At 43.4% G+C, this 19,537-nt stretch overlaps 1 protein-coding gene across 2 annotated transcripts in view; it reads left to right on the top strand.

Moving 5' to 3' along the window:
- RABEP2 (rabaptin, RAB GTPase binding effector protein 2) overlaps positions 1 to 19,537 on the top strand; it is a 703,205-nt gene that overhangs the window by 559,293 nt on the left and 124,375 nt on the right. The gene's annotated exons all lie outside the window — the stretch shown is intronic.

The following is a 19,537-nucleotide window of genomic DNA, read 5'->3' as shown; positions in this document are numbered from 1 at the left end:
TGTGCTGGAACCCTGCTAACCAGGCCACAGCACCAGTGTTCTTTCCCTATACTGTACCTTTTCTTCCACAATTGGCACAGCCCTGGCACTCAGATAAGTCCCTTGTAAATGGTACCCCTGGTACCAGGGAATGTCTCCAAGAGCTGCAGCATGTCTTATGCCACCCTGGGGACCCCTCACTCAGCACATGCACACTGCCTCACAGCTTGTGTATGCTGGTGGGGAGAAAAAGACTAAGTCGACATGGCACTCCCCTCAGAGTGTCATGCCAACCTCACACTGCCTGTGGCATAGGTAAGTCACCCTGTAGAGATGGCCAATGATCACACAGGAAAGCGATGACAGTGTAATGATAAGTTTAATAATACAACGCCCCAGCCACCTCACATCACAGTCCTTGTCACCCTCAGATCTCCTCCAACAGTCTCAGTTCTCCTCCTGGAATCCTGGTGGGAGAGCCCATTATGATAAGTGTCAGAGGGAACACCTGGGCCAGGGATGAACCAACACAGGAAATACAAGATACCACACATCCCCCTTTCATTACAGAAACAAGTTAGTTACCGATGATCACAGAGTAGGGAAAAGGGGTGAACAGGGGAAAGAACTAGAACTTAATTAAATCTAAAAGGAACATGTGACGCTTTTTAACCATATGTGTAATACATCAAATAACCACCGCTGTTAACATATAATGAGGAATGAAGGAAAACATACAATAGACACCCTGCACAAATCAGAGAATAATCTGAGGTTCTTTTTAGTTACAGACATAGTCCATTAAATATTTCGGTGGTCGAACGGGTCGTGTTCGTACTCTACGGGGATATCTCCATGAGGTGTCTTCACTTTCACGCAGTGTTGACGAGGATTCCACAATTCCATGTGGTTTGTTTTTGTTTGATCCTCCTCTACAGGCATTGTGGGTTGTAGATCAAATTGAGGAAGGCTTGATTATAGCTATCCTCCTTAGGTTCCATATTCTGCCATCATCAGTTTTAACAGCATTGCGGAACAATTTGACCACTCTCATTGCTCTTGTAAATTTCAAGTCCTTAGCGCTTCCCGTGGGAGCCTTGACCTTTACCCAGTCACCTACCGAAACCTTATTGTCTTTTGTGTGATTATCTCTGTCATATTTCTCCTTTCTCCTCTCCTGTTTTCGGATTTCCTGCTGTCTCCATGGCTGTTTCGTGTTTATCGTGACCCATCCTTTTCCCCATTTCATCCATGATGGAAGTAGTTGTGAATGGGTCTTTCTCCCTTTAAGTAGTTCAAAAGGTGTTTTCCGAGTGCTTTGGTGTGGAGTCAGGCGATATTCAATAATTCTTTTGGCTATTTCCATCTTCCAGTTGAGGGAATTTACTTTAGCAAGCTGAATGATCTCTTTTAAAGTTTTGTTAAATCGTTCAACGGCTCCATTGGTCTCTGGGTGGTATAAAGCTGAACGACAATGTGTTATGCCATTCTCTTTCATTTATGTTTGCATTTCATTTGAGCAGAATTGGACACCATTGTCCGTTTGTATTGATGATGGTAATCCTTCTCTTGCAAATAGTTCACTTAAATTTTTATGACACTACTGGAGCTGATGTCGGCTGTGATTTTTATTTCAGGCCACCTAGAGTACAAATGGATTACAACAATGATATATGGTGTGGCCTGTTCACCTTGTAGGGGCCCTATAATGTCCAGTGCCAGTTCATCCCAGGGGTGTTTTGGGAGTTTACGCAACTGCATTGGTGGTTTTCTTGTAATTAGAATTTTGTCACTCTCATTGCAGGGTACACACTCCCTTATGCATCTTTCAATTTGGATATCCATACCAGGCCACCAAAAGTCCATTCGTATTCTCTCTTTGGTTTTGGACACACCAAAATGACCCTCGTGAGCTCTGTTTATAAGTTTCAGTCTTAGATTACTTGGGGGGATCAGTTTTGTACCTCTAAACAAGCAGTCATCATGTTCTGCTAATTCATTTCTCACACACCAAAATGCCTTCAGTTTGTCTTTGATTTGGGTTTTAGACGGCCATTTGCTGTTCAAGTACTGCCTGACCAAATTCAGATCCTCATCTTCTCTGAGGTTTGTTTTCCATTCTGCTTCTGTTATCACCCCTTCAGATATTACGCAGACATTCGAGAGCACAACATCTTCCTCCTCTGAAAGTTGTTTGTCATCCACGACACTATCTGTGCTGGGAGGTAATCTGGATAGGCAGTCTGCTGCTTTGTTTTTTACACCTGGGATGTAGTCAACTGTGAATGTGTACTCCTGCAGATTGATTATCCACTTCCTAATGCGACTTGATATAGCATCTAGACCTTTCTTCTCAAATATCTCCTTTAGCGGTTTGTGATCAGTTCTGACCTTGAATTCACTACCCCAAATGAAATTTTTAAATTTTTGGAGGGCCCAATATACAGCCAATGCCTCTCTTTCTATCACCGAGTAGTTGGCTTCTGCTCCTCTCAATGATCTTGAGGCAAACGCTATGGTGACTTCTCCTTTACTATTAACTTGGGATAGGACAGCTCCCAGACCTTTTGTGCTGGCGTCTGTGGTCACTATCATATCACTTTCCTCCCTGGTATAAAGGCACTGAGGTTGGGTGCATTCCTGAGGCACTGTTTCACATCCTGGAATTCTTTATCACACAAGGAGTCCCACATAAATTCTGTTTTGAATTTCAAAAGTGATCTCATGTGGAATGTTCTTTCAGAGAAGTTAGAAATGAACTTACTGTAAAATTCCACCATCCCAAGAAATGATCGAAGTTCATCTTTGTTTGATGGAGTTGATAAATCTATTATTGATTTCACAAGATCTCCCTTCGGTTGAATCCCTTTGCCTGAAATTTTGTGTCCTAGGTAGGATATCTCTGGACATGCGAATTGACATTTGTCCGCTCTCACTGTGAGGCAAATTTCTTAAATCTTTTGAGGACTTGTTCAACCCTAGCTTGATGTTCCATGTTGGTTGCTCCACAAACTAGCACATCATCTCGGTAGTAGAAAACGCCTGGAATACCTTTTAGGATTTCCGTCATAGCTCTTTGGAAGACCGAGGATGCTGAAATTAATCCAAAAGGCATACGTTTGAATTTATATGCACCCATAGGTGTGATAAAAGAGGTTAGGTCTTGGGAATCTGGGTGTAATCTGACTTGGTAATATGCTGAGGCCAGATCTAGGGTTGAAAAGACCTTTGCTCCTTTTAGGGTGGTGAACATTTCTGCAATAGTAGGTATGGGAAATCTGTCTACTACCACTTCCATGTTTAGTACACGCAAGTCCACACATAATCTCACTTTATTATCCGCTTTGCGAGCCACTACAATCGGAGCAAGCCAATCCGTTGCTTCAACAGGTCCAATGACATTTTGCTTACAAAGTTTCTCTAACTCATCCCTCACAGCATCTAGGATACTTATTGGTAGTCGTCGGACTTTAGAAACAACTGGGATTGCATTCTGCTTCAGTTTTATTTTGTGAATGTATGTTTTGAGGCATCCCAGTTTCTCAGTGAAAACTTCTGGAAATGTATTTACAAAGAATTTTCTTGTACTTCTTGAACTTTGATTTGAGGTGATGCATTAGGGTCCAAGATAACTCCTAAGTTTTTTTTAACAGGCCAGCTTAAAATGTTGTCACCTCTTTCTGCTACATAGACTTTAGTTTGTGTTTCTGTTTCTCCATATTGAATAGTGCCCCAAAAGTATCCTCTCATGGCTATTGGCTGACCCCCATACCTGCCAGGTTGTATGTCCATTTCATACAATTTTACTTTGTTTGCAAAATTTCTACAAAACACCTGGTCAGAAATGATTGTTAGACGTGAACATGAATCAAACATTGCTTCAACCTCAGTGTTATCTATTTTTATGATGTCTTTGGGATTACCTTCGCCTGAATTGTTCACTTGCAACACAATTTCATCATAAACCTCAGAAACTTTGACAGTGTTATTTCTTTTATCATTTTTCTTATATCTGCAACATGCGACAAAATGACCTTTCTTGCCACAACCTTTACATACTGCCCTCCATGCTGGGCACTCTTTCCAGTAGGCCATGTGACCTGTCATTCCGCATCTGAAACACTGTCCTCTAAACTCTTTATCAGGTGTATTTTGAGTTTCCTTCTTCTTCTCTTTCACCACGTTTACTTCTGCTTTATTCTCAGATGTTGCACTTTTACTCTCAACTCTAAGTTCTTTTACACACAAAAGCATATGTTCTACCTGTTTTGATACTAATAATACCTCATTGGGGGGGGGGGGTCGTCCTTGAGCCATAACTCCTCACGGACCCTCTCAATGTTGCATGTTAATAAGAACTGGTCACGAATGCGTTCTTCCAAGGTTGCCCCAAATTTACAGGATGAAGCCAATCTCCTTAGCTCAGACACAAAGTCCTCTATGCTCTCCCCCTCCCTCTGTGAGCGTTTGCCAAAATGATACCTCTCTAGAATTGTACTAATCCTGGGTAGGTAGTGTTTATCTAGCTTCTTCATACATATTTCATATGCATTCAAATTGTTTCCTTCCTCATCTGACAAACCTGGAAGGTGTTCTAAGATTTCCTGTCCTTCCGCTCCCAAGCAGTGTGCTAGTAGTGCAACTTTTCTCTCGACATTTATATTAGGACCACACACTATAAGGTAGTTATTAAAAACCTTTTTCCACTTATTCCATGTCATTGATGGTTCCCCTGGGGCGTTTAAGAAGAATGGAGTGGCGTGATGTTTTGCATGGTGGGAGACTACGTGGTTAGATGCTATTCGAGTTATGTGCTTGGTCAAATCCCTGTGTACTAAACTATTTGACACATATATGCACTTACAACCTCATATTTTATCCAATTGTAGCTCTTCACTTGATTTTAAATATATATATTGATTACATTTATTTGCACTTCACATGAATATTCTATTATTAAATTCTGAAGTAATCAATACACACAGCATATGTAATTGTATTGTAATACATAAGGGTGCCTTCAATCTTATTATTTGTAATTTGAGTAATACAACTGTTGTTAACTATGCAAACATTTCTTTCCTTTGTACTCTGAATATTTCTAGTGTGTGGATCACTGTATCTCTTTTGCATCACAGGATCCCATCCTCGTCGCCAGTGTAGAGATGGCCAATGATCACACAGGAAAGCGATGACAGTGTAATGATAAGTTTAATAATACAACGCCCCAGCCACCTCACATCACAGTCCTTGTCACCCTCAGATCTCCTCCAACAGTCTCAGCTCTCCTCCTGGAATCCTGGTGGGAGAGCCCATTATGATAAGGGTCAGAGGGGACACCTGGGCCAGGGATGAACCAACACAGGAAATACAAGATACCACACACCCCTCTAACAGGCCTTACAGCACAAAGGCAGGGTGCACTATACCACTGGTGAGGGCATATGTGCAAGAGCACAATGCACCTACAGTGTCTAAGCAAAACCTTAGACATTCTAAGTGCAGGGTAGCCATAAAGAGTATATGGTCTGGGAGTTTGTCAGACACGAACTCCACAGTTCCATAATGGCTACACTGAAATCTGGGAAGTTTGGTGTCAAACTTTTCAGCACAATAAATGCACACTGATGCCAGTGTGGAATTTATTGTAAAATGCACCCAGAGGACATCTTAGAGATTCCCCCTGAATACCAGTCCGACTCCTAGTGTTAGGCTGACCCGTTTCTGCCAGTCTGCCACAACCAGACGAGTTTCTGGCCACATGAGGGAGAGTGCCTTTGTCACTCTGTGGCCAGGAACAAAGCCTGTACTGGGTGGAGGTGCTTCTCACCTCTCCTTGCAGGAACTGTAACATCTGGCGGTGAGCCTCAAAGGCTCACCCCTTTTGTTACAGCGCCACAGGGCATACCAGCTAGTGGAGATGTCCACCCCTCCGACCACTGCCCCCACTTTTGGCGGCAAGGCTGGAGGAGATAATGAGAAAAACAAGGAGGATTCACCCACCAGTCAGACCAGCCCGTAAGGTGTCCTGAGCTGAGGTGACCCCTGCCTTTAGAAATCCTCCATCTTAAGTTTGGAGGATTCCCCCAATAGGATTAGGGATGTTCCCCCCTCCCCTCAGGGAGGAGGCACAAAGAGGGTGTAGCCACCCTCCAGGACAGTAGCCATTGGCTACTGCCCCACAGACCCAAACACACCCCTAAATTTAGTATTTAGGCACCCCAGAAGCCAGGAAACCAGATTCCTGCAACCTGAAACAAGAAGAAGGACTGCTTTCCTGAAAGCCCTGCAGAGACGACAGAGACAACAACTGCTTTGGCCCCAGCCCTACCAGCCTGTCTCTTCACTCGTCGAAAACTGCAACAGCTACGCATCCGACAGGGACCAGCAACCTCTGAAGCCTCAGAGGACTGCCCTGAACCTAAGGACTAAGAAACTCCTGTGAGCAGCGGCTCTGCTCAACAACAGCAACAATATTGCAACTTTCTTGCAACTTCTAAGGACTTCATTCTTTCCGCCGGAAGCGTGAGACTTCACCCTCTGCACCCGACGTCCCCGGCACGAGATCCAGAGAACCAATACCACAGGGAGGACTCTCAGGCATCTGCGACCCCGTGAGTAACCCGAGACGACCCCTCTGGACCTCCACAGCGATGCATACAGAGAGAATCCAGAAGCTTCCTCGGACCGCAACTTCTTGTAACAAGGAACCCGACGCCTGGACCAAGCACTGCACCCGCAGCCCCCAGGACCAGAAGGAACCGAACCTCAGTGCAGGAGTGACCCCCAGGCGACCCTCTGCCTAGCCAAGTCAGTGGCTGGCCCGAGAAGCCCCCCTGTGCCCTGCCTGCACTGCTAGAGTGACCCCCGGGTCCCTCCATTGAATTCTATACAAAATCCGACACCTGCTTTGTACACTGCACCCGGCCGCCCTTGTGCTGCTGAGGGTGTGTTTTGTGTGCTGCCTACTTGTGTGTCCCCCCCCAGTGCTCTACAAAACCCCCCTGGTCTGCCGTCCGAGGACGCAGTTACTTACCTGCTGGCAGACTGGAACCGGAGCACCCCTGTTCTCCATAGGCGCCTATGTGTTTTGGGCACTCCTTTGACCTCTGCACGTGACTGGCCCTGAGCTGCTGGTGTGGTAACTTTGGGGTTTCCTTGAACCCCCAACGGTGGGCTTCCTATGCCCAGGGACTGAGACTTGTAAGTGTCTTACTTACCTGACAAACTAACCATTACTTACCTCTCACCAGGAACTGTTGATTTTTGCACAGTGTCCACTTTTAAAATAGCTTATTTCCATTTTTACTAAAACTGTGTATGCTATTGCTCTAATTCAGAGTTCCTAACTTACCTGTGTGGAGTACCTTGCATTTTATGTATTTACTTCAAAACTTGAACTTGTGGTTCTAAAAATAAATTAAGAAAAGATATTTTTCTATATAAAAACTATTGACCTGGAGTTAAGTCTTTGTGTGTGTTCCTCCCTTATTGCCTGCTTGTGTACAACAAATGCTTAACACTACCCTCTGATAAGCCTTCTGCTCGACCACACTTCCACATAATAGAGCATTAGAATTATCTAATTTTGCCACTATCTTACCTTTAAGGGTAACCCTTGGACTCTGCACGCTGTCTCTTACTTTTGAGATAGTATATACAGAGCCAACTTCCTACAACTACTAACAGTCACACTCCTACAAGTGTGATAATTTAGACTATTCGAGCCCCCCAAAGCTATAGGAATGGCTTGGGCAGCAGGTAGTAGTCCATTTTAGTGTATATTCAATAAATAAACAAGTGTTGCTATGCTCATCTCTAAATTAGATGAACAGCGTCACCATGTGCAAGACTGTCATAACTTCCAGTGTTGACAATTATGTGCCGTTGCCAAGCACTGGAAACCACAAGCTGAAAATTAAACACTGGGCATGCTCTTTCTCTAGCTTACAGACATTTTAGCTCTTTGAATCTTCACACTAACCATACACAATCTAAAGTGGAGTCTGTCCTTGTATGTTTTATGGAAGGTATCACAAGTTACCTGAAATCGAAACTCCTGCTTTGTAGAAAAACAACTTGCAAATGCGGAGAGGAGCATGCACAGCAAGTGAAACTACAGTACTATATTCTGCAAACCGATTGCTACAGGTAAGTAATGTTTTCCTTCCAGCTGGCCACTTCCGTGTCTTAGGACTATATGCTTGACTGTTGTGGTCCAGATAAGATTGGAGGGTCAAACTCTAATTATTAATCTGGCATTTAATGTGACTCACATGTACCCTATGGCAGCCAAGTCCATTGCAGCAAGACAACATATAAATATAGCATGGGTACAACTTCAATACATAGGGTTCCATTCCAACTAAAGTGTCTCTCCTGCAACTTTGCCAGCTAGATTACAGAATCAAGAGATCCAGTTCCTGCAAACAAGACTTAACACCTCAGAAATCATATTTCCAAAGAAGTTGAGGCTACACACCTAGAGATGCATGTGGCTCTTAACAGTGACCAAGCTTACAAGCCCACCTGCGCTTAGCACCAATTTATTTGAGAAACTGAGGTTATTTTATTCTGTTTTGAAGTTGTTAACCACAGTGCTTCAGACTATACAAAAACAAAAATTGATAATGCATGAGATATGTAAGTATATCAAAAACCCACAAGCAAAAAATTAGCTTTTTAAACAACTAATACCTCATCTACTTGAGGAATTTAGTAATATACAAAAATGAATAACAGAGGTGCTACTAATAGATAGGGGGCAGGAAGTAAATTCTGTTTGTCCTTTTCCCAAAGAGAGTCTGAAGATTAAAGCCCGTTCCACACCCTCACTCTCAATCCATACATAAGTACAAACAAGATTAAGGTGACAATCCAGCAACATGTAATCTTGCTTCTTGAAAAGTTTGCTTTCTACATAACCATAGCCTTAACCACAAAATAAATGCGCTTTGTGGTGGCTGACAAATATTATACGCTCCTTGTTCTACCATCCACATTCATGTTAGTTTTAAAAAGTATCAGGGTAGTGGTGAGTCACCTCTGCAGAGAAGTGATGCATGTACATCAATACCTAGACTATACTTTGAAAGGGTAACTTCTTTTCAATATTATCACACCAGTTTGAATAATACAAGCCTTTTACCCGTAGGACCGCCTAGTAAATACAAAGAACTCTGTCCATACCTCTGTGCAGTAGACAATATTTAATAATTCTGATATAGATACTGTTAGACCTGACATCCGTAGGGTGGTCTTACCCAAGACGTTTTGCCTTTACCTCCTGTTTTGTTGCTGTATCTTTTTGTTGGCCTTAGGACTCTGAGCACTTTACCACTGCTAATCAGTGCTAAGGTGCATGTGCTTTCCCCCTAAAACATGGTAACATTGGTGTATCTACAACTGGCAAATTTAATTTACCTGTAAGTCCCTTGTAGAGTGGTATACCTCATGCCCAGGGCCTGGAAATTAAATGCTACTCGTGGGCCTGCAGCACCGATTGTGCCACCCACTTAGGTAGCTCTGTAAACATGTCTCAGGCCTGCCACTACAAAGCCTGTGTGTGCAGTCTCACTGCAATCTGGCTTGGCATCTAAAACCTCTTGCCAAGCCCAGAACGCTACTCTACTTGCACCTAAGTCACCCCTAAGGTAGCCCATAGGGCCAGGTGCCATGTAAGCAAAAGGTAGGACATGTACGTTTAGGAGCTTTTATTACTAGGACATGAAATACTTAGTCATTTTTCATTACTGTGAGGCCTGCCCTCTCATAGGCCAGTGTTGTACCTGGCTTTTTGACAGGGTCATCCCCAAACGTTTTGCCTCCTTCCTCCTATTTTTTCTGACCTGTTGTTGTTGGCTTTTGACCTCTGGGCACTTTACCACTGCTAACCAGTGCTAAAGTGCATATGCTCTCTGTGTAAATTGTACTATTGATTGGTTTATCCATGATTGACTATTTAATTTACTTGTAAGTCCCTAGTAGAGTGCACTACATGTGCCTAGGGCATGTAGATTAAATGCTACTAGTGGGCCTGCAGCACTGGTTGTGCCACCCACTTCAGTAGCCCCTTAACCTTGTCTCAGGCCTGCCATTGCAAGGCCTGTGTGTGCAGTTTCACTGCCACTTCGACTTGGCATTTAAAAGTACTTGCCAAGCTTAGAACTCCCCTTTTTCTACATATAAGTCACCCCTAATGTGCACCCTAGGTAACCCCTAGAGCAGGGTGCTGTGTGGGTAAAAGGCAGGACATGTACCTGTGTAGTTATATGTTCTGGTAGTGTAAAACTCCTAAATTAGTTTTTACACTACTGTGAGGCCTGCTCCCTTCATAGGCTAACATTGGAGCTGCCCTCATACACTGTTGAAGTGGCAGCTGCTGATCTGAAAGGAGCAGGAAGGTCATATTTAGTATGGCCAGAATGGTAATATAAAATCCAGCTGACTAGTGAAGTCGGATTTAATATTACTATTCTAGAACTGCCACTTTTAGAAAGTGAGCATTTCTTTGCACTAAAATCTTGTTGTGCCCTTCAATCGACGTCTGGCTAGGTTTAGTTGACAGCTCCTTGTGCATTCACTCAGACACACCCCAAACACAGGGTACTCAGCCTCACTTGCATACATCTGCATTTTGAATGGGTCTTCCTGGGCTAGGAGGGTGGAGGGCCTGCCCTCACACAAAGGACTGCCACACCCCCTACTGGGACTCTGGCAGGCAGGGTTGAACTGAAAGGGGGCTTGGTGCATTTCTTAGACACTCTTTGAAGTCACCCCCACTTCAAAGGCACAACTTAGTATAAAACAGGGCCTCTGCCCTACCTCATCAGACACTTGCTGGAGAAGAAACCTGAACCAGAAACTACATCCTGCCAAGAAGAACTGCCTGGCTGCTCAAAGGACTCACCTGTCTGCTTTTCTACAAAGGACTGCTGCCTTGCTGTTGGCCTGCTGCCTTGCTGAACTCTTGTCTGGCTGTGAAAGTGCTCTCCAAGGGCTTGGATAGAGCTTGCCTCCTGTTCCCTGAAGTCTCAGGACCAAAAAGACTTCTCTTTTTCACTTGGACGCTCTGTGCGCCGAAATTTTCGACGCACAGCTTGTTCCGCGGCAAGAAAAACGCCGCACACCGACGCTGATCGATGGGACGACCGAAACTTTGACGCACTGCCTCGCAAGGACAACGCCGCCTGACTTCCAAGGAGAAATCGACACGACGGCTGCCGTGAGATCGAAACTTTGACGCACGGCCTCACAAGGACAACGCCGCCCGACCTCTAGAGGGGAAATCGACGCGACGCCTGCCGTGAGATCGAAACTTCGACGCGCAGCCCCGCAGAACGACGCGCAGCCGGAAAACAAGCAGGAAAATCCACGCACAGACCCGGGACATCTGGTAATCCCCGCGATCCACAGAAAGAGACTGTCCGCGCGCCGGAAAACGACGCACGACTTCCCCGCGTGAAAAATAACTACGCAAGTCAGTGTGTGCTGGGGAGAAATCGAGGCACACACGCGTTTTCCACGTATCTCTTCTCCTGTGGCCCTCTGAGGAGATTTTCCACCAGAAACCAGGTACTTTGTGCTTGAAAGAGACTTTGTTTTCTTTTTAAAGACTTAAGACACTTTATATCACTTTTCAGTGATATCTTTACAAATTCATATTGCATCTTTAATCGTTTTGACCTGCAAATACGCAGATAAATATTATATATTTTTCTAAACACTGTGTGGTGTATTTTTGTGGTGTTATATTATGGTATTGTATGATTTATTGCACAAATGCTTTACACATTGCCTTCTAAGTTAAGCCTGACTGCTCGTGCCAAGCTACCAGAGGGTGGGCACAGGATAATCTTGGATTGTGTGTGACTTACCCTGACTAGAGTGAGGGCTTGTGCTTGGTTAGAGGGTAACCTGACTGCCAACCAAAAACCCCATTTCTAACAGCCAGCATTTGGAATTCCTTATAAAATTTTAATATGTAATTCCTGATCTGAGAGGAGTGGCTGCATCATGTTTAGTACCATTGGAATGGTAATAATAAATCATCTTTACTGGTAAAGTCAGATTTATCATTGCTATTTTAGAAATGGTGCTTTTAGAAGGTGGACATTTCTCTGCACACACTGCCCTGTGTGCCTGCAGCCTATCTCCAGTACATGTCTGGCTTGGGCTAGGCGATAGCTTCACTTGCACATTCCCTTCAGACACACACAACACAGGATACTAGGCCACATCTGCATTCATCTGCATACTGATGGGTCTTCCTGGGGAGGAGGTTGGGAAGGGCTCACACTTACACCCCAAAGGGTAAGGAATGGAGTTCACACAAAGGGGCTGATTACCTCTCATTGGCTGTCTGGAGCCGAGACTGATCTGAAAGAGGGACCTGTTCACAAGAATTATTTTGTAGTCATCCCCCACATCAAAGGCACTTTCTTGTATAAGTACTGGGTAGCTGGACCCACTCAGACAGTACACTGCCAGACTAAGAAGAAACTCTGCTGGAGTGCAGACTGCCTTGCTGTCAGGATTGCCACTCTGCCAATGCTGACTGTTCTCAGGAACTGCTGGCCTGCCTTGTTGTGCTGCCCTGCTCCATGCTGATCTCTGCCCTGCCAAGAGCACCCCAGATTGACTCCAAGGGTTTGCTGGCTTGCCGCTTGTTCTCCTTGAGGTCTCGGGGAAATCAAAGACCTCGCCCCCTACATCTCATCATCCTCTCGCTTGCAGATGGGTGCCTTGCAGGAATCATGCCCCTGTACCTCAGGAGCTGCAGCATGTGAGGAGCTCTTTAACCCTTTATACTTCAACACTGCCTCCCTCTTCAACTCTAGATTAGGCGTAGCACTACCACCCATGACTACATCGCTCTCAGTGTTAGTGCGTGGGGGTGCACCAAGACTTTGCTGCACCGCTCCTCGTCCCCAAAGCATGTGCAGCACTTCCCGACTCTGCTGTATTGCTGTCTCACCCCGGAGCGTGTGCAGTGTCCCAAGACTGTGCAGCTTTATTCAACATCTGAGCATGGCCGCTCTCTAACCCTGATCTGCATTGCCCCTGCTCTGCGAGTGTGTGATCTGTGGTGTCAGCATCGCCCCTAACCCACGTCGCCGCCACAGGAGAATTCGGCCCGGATAAGCTAAGGGGTTGCCAGGCACGCAGAACCCCCAGCAACGTCAGCCAAAGCAAGGAATGGCGGGAGTGGTATTGGCATGCCAGCTCAGGAATACCTTACCTGCTTTCAACACCAGCAGGCCAACTCGCCAACAAGGACCCACTTGAGTGTGCCGTCAGGGACCCAGAGACTCGTCATTTGGGGCGAAGGACCGTGACAAGGCCCACACGCCGGAGTGTCTTGCCCACATTCGCCAGTGAGAAATATTATTGTATTTCCCTTAAAAGGAGGTCCTGCTAATTCCTTGGCACTGTGATCCTCAATTAGGCTACCCTTGTAACTTTAAGCCCACATAGCTCTTAATCTATTGGTTGTATTTTTTGTCATTTTTAATCCTGTTTAACCAGATAAATATTCTATATTTTTCTAATTCACTGTGGAGTCTTTTTGTGGTGTCCTCCTTTGGTTACTGTAGTCTAAGTGTTGCACAAATACTTCACACATTGCCTCTTGAGTTAAGTCTTACTTCTCTGCGCCAAGCTACCAGACAGTGAGCACAGTTTAATTTGGGTTATGTTTCTGACTTACCCTGACTAAAGTGGTGGGTTCTGCCTGGCTGAGGTGCCTACCCTAGCCAACCAGAAACCCCATTTCTAGCGGATGCTGTGAACGCTATTGCTTCAGAACAGAATAGAATTTTGGCATTGTTGAAGACAATTTATCCTTGAACGGTTCCCTTTGGTCGTAATTGGCTTATGTATAAACGTGACTATGCATGCAAGGCTACACATAACCGCATCACAAGAATAGCTTACTAGTCTGTGGTGACCGACTACAGGGAACTGAGAGGATCTGTTTCTTGTATTAAAAAAAGGGGTACAGGACTGTTTAAGATGATGGACAAGTAAACATGCATGCACAAGCACATTATTCTCAGACCCAGTACTTACAAGTGACCATACACTTATACTTCCCTTACAAGTTTGGAACACAAATGAAGGATTTATCAGTCAAGGGATGATGGAATCTGCAGACGAGTTCTGCCGTATCGTCATACTACAACTGAAAACAGGAGGGGTTAGCACTGATAGTTTTCTAGAAACAGTCGCATAATGCGTAGTTCCAGATTCTGCCAGATGACATAACGTTTTATCTAAACATGCAAGCATGTACACAGCCTCTGCCTATGTCACAAACCGTTCAGAACATTTGGCAGTATGCTGACAGTAGAAAAAAAGTTCCACAGCTCACGCCAAGAGAATATATTGATGTGGTTGACACTCTCAGCAGAGATTTACTTACCGTTCAAGAAATTCAGATGTTCCAAGATATATTTCCAAACACTTAAATATTTAGTTTTGTCCAGTAGACCTCTTTACGACCACAAAAGAAAAACAAGCATTTGCAATGTAATACGCTATTACATTAGAGCTATTGGCGTTGTAAATTCCTAACTGGACTTTTCTTGCTACACAAACTGAAAATAAAAAGTAAAACAGTTGACGTAAGCGACCCAATTCAAAGTGCCACCGTGAGCTCCAAAAGCGAGAGAAAAGGAAAAAGAAGTTCGCTCGCAGTCAAGTTATCGGCAAAAGTGCAATTATCCATGTAACAGGGTCGATAGCCAAGGCGGTAAAAAAAACGCCCCAAGGACGGACAAACGTAAAGCAGTTACCAACGAAAAAATATGATTTTTGAACGGCAAGCCCCTGAATGAGTGATAGTGTTTTAAGCGTGGTTAAAAGCCCAGATACATACCAAGAGGTCGGTAAGGCAGCGCGCTGCTATGCTCGACCTAACAATAAAAATCCCCAAATAACGCATCCAGATACCATTAACACAGGTTGAAGAGCAATACTTTGTGAAACAGCTAGTAGGGCTTATACTTATAATTTTCTCCTGAAACCAGTCAAGCAGATTTGGGCCAGACAAGGTAGAGTTTTCACATCTGATAAACGTGTGACAGAAAGCACTTCGTAGAAACCAGTTTGGATATTCCAGACATAGCGAAATGTCTGTCTTGAGGACGAAAAGGCAAATAGACTTTCTGGCACAAAGCCCCTGAATTTAGCAGCATGGCTTCTGGAATCGATTTAGACGTTGCTATTTGATTGTACTATAACCTCAGAATGTGTCCAGGAGATCAAGTATAGAGGAAACATTTCAATGTCATAGCAGGAAATACACTCCATTCTCAGTCACACACAGGAGCCCTTATTTTGTTTGTTGCTTTTAGTTGATGTCAAATTAAGGTAGGAACATCATTTTGTATATAGTTAGTACTGACGGAAAGAATTCAGTATTACAAGAGATAGCCCTTTGTCATTTTGTATGCTTATGTATTCTTTTCAGAGAGATCTAAACAGTTGAACCACCCTTCCCCTCTTGCACGTCACGCAGCTTGTGCAGTATCTTAAAGTATTGCTCAAAGTTGATGCCTGCACCATTTGTATCCGTCCATATGGGTGTGTAGAAACCTTTAACAACAAAAACTTTTTTAATGCAATATCATCTCTGCATTGGATGAGTTAACTTTTACGTGTTTTCAGTTCGAGTTTGAGTACCGTTGTAACTTGAGTTGTTTTGAGGGCGCACTTTCAATTCTCCCTAAAGTGGAATTTGTTTGCAGTGTAAACCAAATTATACCATAATCGTTTCCAATTCCATAATGGAGACCAGAAGGTGAACACTATTGTATTACATTGATAGGACACAATTGTGTAGGAAAACTGAACTACAATTTTTATTTTAAAAAGTTTCTGTAATATGTATGCAGAAGTGCTGCGTGGTCGTCATTACATTCATTTTCCAGTCTTTATCGACATTCAGGTGGGACAAGAAGCAGCAGTAGGCCCGACACTAGTAATAAATCTGTTTACTACTACCAATGTCGTGCCCAATATCATGGAGATAGAACACTGCTTTGATATCTACGGACAGGATCCGAATCTATAAACATTTTAGGCTGCAATAGAAGGTTACTTGAAACACTTTTAGCAGTTTCAAGCTAATATCGTTTCAGGCATAATTCTGTTTTCAAATGAAGATTATGTGATAGCAAACATTATTATTCCAAATGTTTTAAATATTGCACTAATTTTAGCAAACATTTTACCACACCATTCAATAAAAGAGGGCCTGATTTAGAATTTGGCGAATGGAGTATGTACCCTTACAGTGGCATAGTGCCATACTCTCACCATGAATAGGGTACTCCGCCCACAAAATTTAAAAATGTCCGCCTGCCTAGCAGACGTCTCTTGCATTTCCAGGAACCCCATTGTGACGTTTCCTGTAAGTGCATTGGAAGTTTGATAGACGTCTCTGTCAACATGATGGAGTCATATGTCAAACTTTCAACATTTTTTTTTTTTTCTTCAAAAACAAAATCCCAAAATGGGATTTTGGAAAAAAAAAAAAATACAAAGACCCACTCGCCATTGGAGTTTTTTTCCATGGTGTGTGGGGACATTTTGAAATTTTCACTGCCCCTTACTGCTAAGCTTACAGACAGTGAAAGCTGGCCATGTGTTCGCCCACTCTAAATCGGGCTGGCGAACAAATGTCCAACCTCTGATGGCCCTTACTTCGTCGGGCCGTCGGAGGTGTATGTAGGCAGCAGAGACAGAATAGCCTCTGCCATCTACATATTGAAGTTTCGCTCATCTTTATATGAGGCGGGTTGAGCTTTGCTTCTGCAGAGCTCATATTCTAAAGATAAGGTGTTGGGTCCATATTCTTAAAATAAGGTGTTGGGTTTACTATACCACATATATGGCCTACACATTCAGTTTTAAACTAACAAAATGCTAATCTGAGCCCATGATCTTTCTGGAGAATATACCACTGGTGATTCTATAATAGCTTCCAACTAACGGTATTATTAAAGGTAAATGACTGGATTAATTTTGTTTGATTTCTTTTTACACTACAATCTTTGGCTATGGCAGAATGTTCAATTATATTAAACTTATACCTATGAGTAATGCAAGGCATTGCAAAATTTGATATAAAACGGGGATTCAACAGTTGTGTTTAGAGCTGAACGAATTTCAAAGAAATTTCCACTCAAGCCATTTAGACGTTCAAATATCTGGAAATTTACTTCACTTCAGTCTCATGCAACTCAGTGGTGATCACGTTTTTGGACATATCCCCAGGGCAGAATAATACTTTACTAGAACAATTTCTTATGTATATGCTCTTTTTACAAACGCAGTGTACCATGGAACTCCTCGGCTGAGCAGTGGTATAAATTGTGTTATTATTTCTAGTTATCTTTGAGGTGGCCATTTTTATGCAAGCACTGGTGAAATAATGCACACTTTTGTGTGCTTTCATGTAACGTTAATGCATGCTACAACAAATTATTTCACTGCACTGTTACGTGCTTGTAACGTGGCTCCTGTGCACTGCCTAGTTAGCTGACCAACTTTAATTCGTTTGTAGAAGCTCATAATACACTAGATCAAAATTTTTGACAGCGGTAACAATTTTAGTTTTATTAATCCAGATTCATGGGTAAATGTTAAATATTTAAATATCTTGAAACCTTTCAAAGTAATCCCCAGCACACTTCGAGGAAACCTTTTGTGCGGTGGTGCTGTGTGACCAGGGACGGCTTTAGGATGGTGCGAGCGGTGCGGCTGCACCGGTTGCTGACATGGATTGGGGGTACTGACCTAACGGGGGTGCTGTTTTAGCTATAACTTATGAAACTTGTGATTAAGCACCTACTGAAAGATCCTTGTGCGTCCAGCCTTCAGGAACCAATTACAATGTCAAGCTACCTCTTGATTAATGTTCCTGTTAGGGAGAGAGATGGGAGTTTTGTCTAGCAGCAGCTTTGACTCGCCATAAAGTAGAGTAGAGGGTTAATGTGCCTGCTGCAAAGAACAGAACTATATTTTATGTGGATAGCTGAGTGGATTAGTAAAGCCAGCCTTTGCAATCTCTTTAAAACAAATGAATGTATGTGAAAGGGGGCTATGGGGACATGAGGAGCACATTTGCTGGGTGACAGTGAGGGAGTCCGAGGAGGTGGTCATGGGGTGGGGGTGCCAAAAAAGACCGTCGCACAGCGCCACCAGTGCTAAAGCCGGCCCTGCATGTGACAGGTAATCATTCAGTTAGTCCCTTGAAAGTTCATTCAAAATTGAATGCAAGCTGGGCGGAATGCACCCATCAGCCTTTGTGTCTATGATGTTTCCACAATTTTATATCTGTTACAAACCCCTATAAATGACAATGATCTTTCAAGTAGGTAGTGCACAGCGAGTAACGGTGTAAGGATGCATCAGTGCAGTAAACAGATTATTGCTGGACTACTGGTTACTTGTCCTTGTATTTTCAGGAGCCTGTAATGAGGCGAAGGAGCTCATAGTGTTATGGTAGTGAAAAGTGAACTTTTAGCCTGCCCCTTTTTGACCCTTGCCCTGCACACACTGACACACAGGCTGTATTATCTTTGCATACCCAGAGTCAACCATGCTCTTCTATGCTCAGCACCTACCCATCCTGCACACCTTCCCTCCAACAATGTTCTCCCACTGTCAGTCTGCACACACATACAACATTAATCTATATGCCTCATTCAGTGAACATTCTATCATAATGAGCTGTCTTACTGAACACTAAATTTCAGCCATTGCACCAGCCTCAGATCGCAAGGTACAAATTCCAGGCTTCGTGTAGACCAGATTTGAAGGCAGGGGTTTCAGAGTCAAGTCTGCATAGCTCTGAATTAGTGTTCTTTCTTAAATAATGAATGTATATTAGCAGACATTCTAGTTGGTGCTAAGAAATTGGCTCATTTCAGTAACTCGATTATCTGTTCATAGTACTCCATTCACATTTCTTCTTTAGAGACAAGACATCTTAATGATAGAGCAGTTAATAATAGAAACAGTCTGCTATGATCATTCCAATTTTATTAAGATCTTGGTCACACCACCATGGGTGCACGATATGATAAATAATATTTACCTCTCAAGTAAATGGAGACACCCTTATCATAATATAACATGTTGAGTGCTAGAGAACTTCCATGATGCTACCAATCCCCCTATCCTAAAACAAATTACTTCCATGATCTCTCTCTAATTTTGAACCTGTCGGACTTTTCCTCTTTTTAGATCCCATCTCTGAGGTAGCATCTGAGTAGTTTATCAGCCAACACACATAGATTTCCTCTTTGCCTAAGCCCTGTCAGCACTTTAATTCTAGCAGTACTAAGTAATTGTAACGCCTTGGTGGTAAATCGCTGTCTTTCTTATACGTCACTGCAGTTCTTTTCTAATTAGCTGACTGTTCAACAAGAGAATTGCTGAGTGGAAAGATGATGAGGTAAAATTATTGAAAGAAATGATTTAATCAGATTATTTACTGAGACACACTGCTTTGACCCATTTCTCTCTCCCTGGTTTGATGGTGAGTACC

The sequence above is a fragment of the Pleurodeles waltl genome, chromosome 7 (genome assembly GCF_031143425.1).
Source record: "Pleurodeles waltl isolate 20211129_DDA chromosome 7, aPleWal1.hap1.20221129, whole genome shotgun sequence".
NCBI classification, from domain to species: domain Eukaryota; kingdom Metazoa; phylum Chordata; class Amphibia; order Caudata; family Salamandridae; genus Pleurodeles; species Pleurodeles waltl.
Note: the sequence above shows the minus strand (reverse complement) of the source record. Positions and strands in the feature narration are given on the sequence as shown.